The sequence below is a fragment of the Pseudophryne corroboree genome, chromosome 4 (genome assembly GCF_028390025.1).
Source record: "Pseudophryne corroboree isolate aPseCor3 chromosome 4, aPseCor3.hap2, whole genome shotgun sequence".
Classification (NCBI taxonomy): Eukaryota; Metazoa; Chordata; class Amphibia; order Anura; family Myobatrachidae; genus Pseudophryne; species Pseudophryne corroboree.
Window position 1 is genome coordinate 823,897,480 of NC_086447.1, and position 9,768 is coordinate 823,907,247.

The following is a 9,768-nucleotide window of genomic DNA, read 5'->3' on the forward strand; positions in this document are numbered from 1 at the left end:
GGAGTTCCCAGCATCCACTACGGACTACGAGAAATAGAATTATCGGTAAGTAAATTCTTATTATTAACTCTACTAAACATAAGGAAGTAGCTGTAAATGTGTTGAAAAGTAGACTGTTAACAGAATATGTGAATACAAAATGACTGGGAAATACCTCTGCATGAATATAACATTTGTACTTTTAAGCTGAACTGAAGTTTCTGCAGAAAAGTCAGCGTCTACACTGGTTCATGTTGAAGCATGGAAGCAAAAACCCTGCCATGTAATAATTTTGTAATAAAGTGCATAAAATGTTTTTTTTCTAAAAGCAACTTAAAATTAGGAATTGGAACATGGCACTAAAGGCTCTCTCCACCTTCATACAACGTTAACTTACTATATGTCGTAAAGCTACATTAAAAAGTGAATGCAGCTACATCTTCTGGGTGACAAACTAAGCATAATTCACTTTGACTGTGTATGTTATAATTCCACATATGTTTGAGATTACCTTTCTAAATGCAAAACCAAATAACCAGAACAACACTATAATAACGTTACAGTTTGTAGCACTTGCAGTCATAAATTATATGCGCTCTCTGCGTTGTTTATTTGTAGACATTCTCAGCTGTTGGGGACAATCTCTTGCTTTTGTAGCTATACTTTGTTTTATAGGCTTTTGATAGAAGTGGAGCAGAATAATGATTATGCGTCGGTGACGTTACCTCAAATCTTAACACTTTATGCACTGATTGTCTGTACATTCATATCTGTAAGATTCTGGTTTATAAATACTCAGCTGCTCTTAATGTTAATTGCAATGCAATTAAGATTTTAAAGGCATGTGTAATTTGTTTTGGCGTGTGACCAATTTGGGGCATGTGATAGCAATTTGTAAGCACATTGGGCTACATGAGGTTTGCAGTAATGTATTGTAAATAAATGAGACTTTGTATACTTCATTATATATGCAAACAAATACCGTGTATTCATTTCTATGAGTAATTGTAGAATACATTTTGACAATCTGTTTTCACTGAATTACTAACATTTATGGCTTACGTTGGATGATATTATCTACATTGGACTTAGACAGCTAGGTGCTGTGACAAGTACTGTGACCATATAAATGTTACGATTACACATAGGTTTTATAAATGTCACCTGTACACAGGAGAAGTGCCCATTGTGTGAACCGGTTTATAATTCATTCATTCACAAGGGTCCGGTAACATCACCAGGGTTAAAGGTAATGGGGAATAATAAGCTTGACTATTGGCTCAGCCAACACAATGACTGCTTCTACTTACCATAAGCAACATGTACACTTTAATAAGAAAAGTCTTATCTATGTGAACTTTTTTTTTTTTTTAATGTACTGTAGCAATATCTATTACGCACAGAAAATCTAACTATTGTTTTCCTTTTGTGATTACGTTTAATAAAACTGCTGGATAATGAGCTTGTCACATTTGCCTATTATTTCATTAATAATAGACGTTGCTATTGTTCCATATGCCACCACAAAGACACTGATTTTTCTTGTCTTTTTATATACCACTGACAAAGCCGCCATTGATTGTCTATTCTTATAGACTGCCTGTCACAAGATACAGAGGGTCATTTTTAAACATTTATTGCCGCATGGTATATTTTATGCTAATTGTTTTAAGAGTAAGACAGAAACAATGTTGCTGGTTTAAAAATAATGTTTGCCGTTCTGGGGGGGGGGGGGGGGGGTTAAAAAAACACAACAAAAGGTTAACCCTTTATTCTGGCTGCTTTACAAAGTTGGTGCAACAGAGAAAAGTGTCTGGTCACATTCACAAATGTTATTGACTCATTTGCAGTTGCACTCTGGTCCGCCTAATTATGGTGACTGGACATATCAGTCTTCCTGCATACATACGGTACATACAGACACAGACTTTGTCTACTACATCATCTTCACAGACATGTACAGTGTTATCCATCATGGTAATTAAGGGGGAGACGTGCCAGAAAGGCACCCTGGTGACTACTATTCCAACCTTCCTGTGAATAAAAGTGTCTTGGAATTCCTGTCCTTTGTTTTCAGTATAACATGACTTCTACAGTGCAGGGAGCCTAGTGAGTTTCCCCCAAATAAGTCCATCACAGTTGATGTCCGTAACAATTTTGTCAGGTTCTCGGGCAGTGCTGAACACAGGCCGTTATTACATTGGAGGGGGAGATGCACCAAACCTTCTAAATAGCTAGAATCTGACTGGTTGCTGTGGGTAGGTTAGATAAAGCTCACCTTTCATACCTCGAAATCCAGACCAAATTTAGATGGAATTTTCACCGGAGCTGTACATCTTTTTCCTCTGGCGCTGCAGTCACACATTCTGGTATAAATTGTATCCTCAGACTGTTATCCAAAGTGGTGTGATATAATTTACCAGCGGTCATATGACCAACAGCGCCATCCCGATGGAGAAGATCCCGACAGGGGTGCAGTAAGTATTCTTACCTTCCCCATCAACCCCCCTAACCGTAACCCTCCCCGGTGGTGACTGACTCCCCCCCCCCCCCCTCCCCAGAACCTAACCGTAACCCTTCCGGGGGTGCATAAACTTAACCTACCCCCCTCCCCGCAGCCTTAACCCTTCCTTCTTTCTCGCTAACCCTCTCCAATGGCACCTAAACCTACCCGTACTGTTACATATGGAGCCACTATATAGATAATTACAGGGTGTGTCCTTGTGTTGTACAGATGTAGCCAAGCTCATCTTTGCTGCGATGCAACATGGTTCAGTGCATGGCATGCAAGGCTGGGACTACTTGCAGCCAGCGATTGCTCCATTAAGTCCTACTGGTATTAATGGAGTGATTGGCGGCTGTGAGTAGTCACAGCTCGGCGAGCCATTTTTCAGCATGCTGCATCACAGCAAAGATGAGCATGGCTGCATCTGTAATATTTTTCTTTACTATAAAATATCTGATTTCTCTTACGTCCTAGAGGATACTGGGGATCCATTTAGTACCATGGGTATAGACGGGTCCACTAGGAGCCATGGGCACCTTAAGAATTTGATAGTGTGGGCTGGCTTCTCCCTCTATGCCCCTCCTACCAGACTCAGTTAGAAAATGTGCCCGGAGTCGGTCACGCTTATGGAAGCTCCTGAAGAGTTTTCTGCATTTATTTTTCTGTTTTTTATATTCAGGCAGGACTGGATGGCACCAGTCTGCCTGCTTCGTGGGACTTTGGGGGGGGGGGGGCCCAACCTCTTGAAGGGTTAATGGTCCCTTTCCCCACTGACAGGACACTAGCACCTGAGGGAACTATTCGCAAGCCCCACCACCCCTAACAGCCAGAAGAAAGAAGAGTGGTGAGTACTAAGCTGTCGTCCCGGCTAGCGGGTCGCCGGCCATTATGGCGGCATGAGGATACGGAGACGCATGGCTTCTAACTGGGGTGGATTGCTTATCCAGACACAGTACACTGTGCACAGTACCCAAACTGGCAAATACAGCCTTAAAACGATTCTGCTCCATTTTAAGCACAAAAATTTCTCCTACGTCCTAGAGTATGCTGGGCTCTCCGTAAGGACCATGGGGTATAGACGGAATCCGCAGGAGACATGGGCACATTCAAAGACTTTGAATGGGTGTGAACTGGCTCCTCCCTCTATACCCCTCCTCCAGACCTCAGTTAGATCCTTGCTTCGTGGGACTGAGGGGAGAGAAGTCAGACCTACTTCTTCTTAGTTAAGGGCTCTGCTTCTTAGGCTACTGGACAATATTAGCTCCAGAGGGTTCGATGACTTGGTTCGCCTAGCTGCTCGTTCCCAGAGCCGCGCCGTCACCCCCCTCACAGAAGCCAGAAGAAAGAAGCCGGGTGAGTATTAGAAGAACAGAAGGCTTCAGACGGCAGAAGACTTCAGTAACGGAGGTAAGCGCAGTGGTAGCGCTGCGCTCCATGCTCCCACACACCAACGGCACTCACAGGGTGCAGGGCGCTGGGGGGGAGCGCTCTGGGCAGCAGTTGCTGAGTCTCTCTTTTTCACTGGCAAGAAGTCATATTCGGGTCCCGGCACCGGCTACGTTACCCCCGCCAGTATACAGCAGCGATCGCGCTGCGCGCCATTGCTCCCACACCCACCAACGGCACTTACAGGGTGCAGGGCGCTGGGGGGGAGCAGTTACTGAGGGTCTCTTTTACACTGGCAAGAACGCATATTCGGGCCCCGGGCACGATACCCCCGCCAGTATACAGCGGTCGCGCTGCACGCCATTGCTCCCACACACCAACGGGTTTACAGGGGTGCAGGGGGGTGGGGGCGCCCTGGACAGCAATATATATATATTATTTAAGTGTATATATAGTGCGTAGACACTATATACGGTCCCTTGCTTGCATATAAAAACTATATTATAATGGGGCTGAAGCACACCGAAAAGGGGCGGGGCTTAGCCCTCACAACAGTGTTCAGCGCCATTTTCTCTCTGTCCCCGCCAAAAATGTGTACAGTGCAAACGAGGGGGGCCATAGTGTTTTTAGTGTTCTATTGAGGGGAATATAGCACTATTTTTTAGAAATGGGCATGTAATCATTGTTGTGCATATTCCTCTGTGTGTTCCCTGTCAGATATACCCACTATAGTCCAGATGTGTCGACATGCGGAGTGCTCTGTCACGAACAGCTATGGGGATCACTGTCGACATCGCCGACGCCTGTTGGTACTTGATACAGTAGATGCAGAATCAACAGGTCGGTAGTTGTATGCTTGTAAAAAGTAAACACTGTATGGGAGACACAGTAGTGTGTGGGTGACCCTGTCAGCACCAACTGTTATTACTGGGTGTAAATTAACATACTCCAACTGCCTTATACCTGCTTATATATTTATATGTATATGTATGGTACGGTTCCATGGGCCTGTAGCTCGAGCACAGACATGGTAGTATGTATGACGGAGTGTTATTAAAATTATGCATACTTCCCTCGGACCCCTCGGGGTCGCAATAATGTTATTTTGTCTGGTTACTACTCCCTGCTGTCAACGAAAACTAGGTTTTCTGTCGACCATAAGGTTTCCTGTTAGATCCACAACTGGGGCATTCAGTACATGGTCATACACATTCCGAACACATTAATGTCACTAGGGACCCGACGGTTCCGGACAATCCACTTATATGTATGTTTTATATATATATATATATATATATATATATATATATATATAAGTTGTAACACTGTAGGGGTGCAAGGTGCCTTTTCCTGGGGAATATGGCAGCATGCAGCAGCTGAGGAACAACACAAGTCCAGTTTCTGGTACAACTGACCCCGGCCAGTTTTATTGAAACAGAAAATAAAACAAACCCCAAAATAAAAATACCTTGCCTGTCCGGCACTAACTAAACATAAGATGTTCCTAACTGTCACTAAACAAAACACAGAGTTCTTCAGTACATACTGTATAGCTTACTTGCATCAGAAAGCGTGTCTCTCACACACAGATCCTGCAGCCTTCCCAGGCAGTCTGCCCATACTAATCAGGTTAGAAGCACTATATCACTCTTACACAGCTGAAACCCTGATTAGCCCTCTGTGAGGCCAAAGACCCGAACTGGGCCCAATGTCTAGAACTCGCCTTATCTCTCTCTCAGAGCCTTTACCCAGCTTTTACAGCAAACTGAAAAGGTTCAGACAAAACAAAAAGCATTTTTCCTAGAAGTTAACATTTTCTAAAACATGTAAGACAAGAACCTGGGACAAATATACCTGCCCTCAAACACTATCCCAGTGTTCTTGTCACATATCCCCCTCCCCTGTTTCGACCTAGGGGCCGGAACACTTGTAGCCCCCAAACAGAAGATGCGAGACAATGCATCTGCGTTGGCCAATTGTGTTCCCGGTCTATGTTCGACAGTAAACTTAAAGCCCTGCAACGCTAGAAACCATCTAGTTACACGAACATTCTTGCCTCTATTTACATACATCCATTTTAAAGGGGCATGGTCTGTCACTAGTCTGAATTGTCTACCCAAGAGGTAATATCTCAAGGTATCTAGTGCCCACTTAATGGCCAAAGCCTCCTTTTCCACAATGGCATACCTTTTTTCATGCTCATTGAGTTTCCTACTCAAATAAATGATAGGGTGTTCGTCCCCATCTCTGGTTTGGGACAGCACAGCACCTATCCCTACCTCTGAGGCATCTGTCTGTACCACAAATTCTTTTGAAAAATCTGGTGTTATCAACACCGGTTGTGAACACAAAGCCACTTTTAACGCTTGGAACGCCTTTTCTGCATCAGGGTTCCATTTCACCACATTTGACTGCTTCCCTTTGGTAAGGTCTGACAACGGCACCGCTGTGGTCGCAAAATTAGGAATAAACCGTCTATAGTACCCAGTAATTCCCAAAAAAGCCCTTACCTGTTTTTTATTCACTGGACGAGGCCAGTTTTGAATAGCATCAACTTTATTCAATTGGGGCCTAATCAGACCTCTGCCTATGGTGAAGCCCAAGTATTTGACCTCCTCCATTGCGAGGCAGCACTTCTTTGGGTTAGCAGTTAACCCTGCCTCTCTGATTGAGTCCAGTACTGCTTGTACTTTAACCAAATGTGACCCCCAGTCTGTACTGTGAATTACCACATCATCCAAATAGGCAGCTGCATATTTTCTATGGGGCCTCAAAATTTTATCCATCGCCCGTTGAAAGGTTGCTGGAGCCCCATGCAACCCAAAGGGTAACATCTTATACTGGTACAGCCCCTCCGGAACCGAAAAGGCTGTTTTTTCTTTGGCGCTATCAGATAAAGGTATTTGCCAGTAACCTTTGGTCAGGTCCAATGTGGTGAGAAACCTGGCTGTTCCCAGCCTTTCTACAAGCTCATCCACACGGGGCATGGGGTATGCGTCAAACTTGGACACCTCATTTAACTTACGAAAGTCATTACAGAAGCGTATGCTACCGTCGGGCTTCGGGATGAGCACTATGGGACTGGACCACTCACTGTTAGACTCCTCTATGACTCCAAGTTCTAACATGGTTTTAACTTCCTTAGAAATAGCTTCTCGCTGAGCTTCAGGAATCCTATATGGCTTTAAATGAACCCTGACCCCTGGTTCTGTGACAATGTCATGCTTTATTATGGTCGTTCGGCCAGGCAGCTCTGAAAATACCTCCCTATTTTGGATGAGAAATTCTTTAACCTGATTGTTCTGATCAGCTGATAATGTCTCTGACACCTTCACTGCGGGAAGCAACCGGGGTGAAGACACCGAAGGGCAAGGCTCCGCTGACAGAGACAACCTATCTTTCCAGGGTTTGATTAAGTTAACATGGTAGATCTGTTCGGGTTTTCTCTTTCCCGGCTGGTATACTTTGTAATTAACCTCATTCACTTTTTCCCTAATCTCAAATGGACCCTGCCATTTAGCTAGGAATTTGCTTTCCACAGTGGGTACCAAAACAAGAACTCTATCTCCAGGAGCAAATTCCCGTATCTTGGCACTCCGGTTATAGACCCTCTGTTGAGCACTTTGGGCCTGTTCCATGTGCTCTCTGACAACAGGTACCACGGCTGCAATCCTATCCTGCATTTGTGTTACATGCTCAATAACGCTTCTATAAGGAGTGGGCTGTCCTTCCCACGTCTCTTTGGCAACATCCAACAGCCCTCTGGGGTGTCTACCATACAACAAATCAAATGGAGAAAACCCCGTAGAGGACTGAGGAACTTCTCTGATGGCCATTAACAAGTAGGGCAACAAACAATCCCAGTTTTTCCCATCTCTCTCAACAACCTTTTTTAACATACTTTTTAATGTTTTATTAAACCTTTCCACCAACCCGTCAGTTTGGGGATGGTAGATGGACGTCCTGAGGTGAGTGACCTTAAATAACTTGCATAATTCTTTCATGATCCTTGACATAAATGGAGTACCTTGGTCAGTCAAAATTTCTTTTGGTATTCCCACTCTACTAAATACCTGCACCAGCTCCCTAGCTATCGCCTTGGTTGTGATAGTGCGTAAAGGGACAGCCTCAGGATATCGAGTGGCATAGTCCATAATTACCAGGATATACTGATGGCCCCGAGCAGACTTTAACAAGGGCCCCACGAGATCCATGGCTATTCTGTCAAACGGGACCTCTATAATAGGCATGGGAACTAGTGGGCTCCTGAAATGGGGTCTAGGGGCATGATACTGGCATTCAGGACAGGAAGAACAATATTCAGACACTTCTTTATAAACTCCTGGCCAAAAGAACCTTTGTAAAACTCTTTCAGTGGTTTTTTCTGCCCCTAAATGTCCTGCGGTAACGTGACTATGAGCTAAATCTAGTACCGTTCTCCGATAAGGCTGGGGAACTACCAGCTGTTCCACCACATCCTCACCCCTTTTGACAATGTGGTACAAGAGCTCATTACAGATGGCCATGTGGGGATACGTAACCCTGTCACCTGGTACCACAGGTTCCCCATTAACAATCTTAACATTCTCTCTAGCCTTTATTAAGGTAGGATCCTTTAACTGTTCAGACGCAAACAGATCCTTCTTTACCTCCAGGTCAGGCACGCTTTCAGTTCTAACTACTATGTCTCTGTTCCCGGCAAGAGGGTCCTCACTGGACTCCCCATCTGTCACTTCCCCAGCCAAACTAGCAAAAGGCAAAGGGCCAGAAAGTTCCGAAGACCCACGTACATCCAAAAAATCACCGGTATTATCAACTGGCTTTTTACTTCTCACATCTGTTGATAACCGTGATTCCCAGTTTCCAAAAATGAGGAAAATCCCTCCCTATTATGGCCTCATGCACCAAGGTAGGGACCAGTCCCACTTTAACCATTGCTGACCCACAACAAGTTTCTATATTCACCTCAGCAGTGGCATAATATTGGGTATCCCCATGTATGCAAGTTACCCCAATAGGTATTTGCTGGACCTTTAAGGGGTTCACTAACCCAGCTTTCACGAGGGTAACTAAACTTCCTGAATCTAGCAAGGCCTCTACCCGGTTACCTTCTAAGAACACATCACACATTTGTTTTTCCAGCTCAGGTGAAGGTACCACAGTACAGGCTAACCTAGCAAAGAAAGACATTCTGCGACATTCAAAGGCAGCATCACATTGCATGGGTTCTTGCGTGACTGGGCAATTGGCAATAACATGACCTGGCATACCACACCTAAAACATTTAACCACACGATTATCAACCCATTTGGGCAGCATAGACCGTTCTAGCCCCATTGGCCTGTTTCCAGGGCCAGTGTTTACAGTCTCTCCAGCCTTGCGTTCTCTTAACCGCCCAGCAACGTTTTCCCACGGAACAGTCTTACCAGTCTTTACTGAAGGGCGCTGTCGAGGATCTATGGGTTGCTGGGTGGTCATCAGTTCCTCTGCTGCCAAATACCTCTCTACCATGTCCACTAATTGGTCAGCAGTACCCGGGTTTCCATGGCTCACCCACTTGCGCAGGACCATGGGCAAAGATCTCAAGTAGCGGTCCATGACGACTCTTTCCACCATCTGGGGACCAGTTAATGTCTCTGGCTGCAGCCATTTTTTTGTTAGCTGAATAAGGTCGTGCATCTGGGAGCGCGGAGGCTTCTCCATGGCGTACAGCCAACGGTGCACCCGTTGTGCTCGTACTGACAGCGTGACTCCCAGGCGGGTCAGGATCTCAGTCTTTAGTTTATCATAGTCCCGAGCCTCAGCAGGGCTTAAATCAAAGTAAGCTTTTTGGGGCTCACCTGACAGGAAAGGTGCCAGCAGACTGGCCCACTGTGCTTTCGGCCAGTTCTCACGCT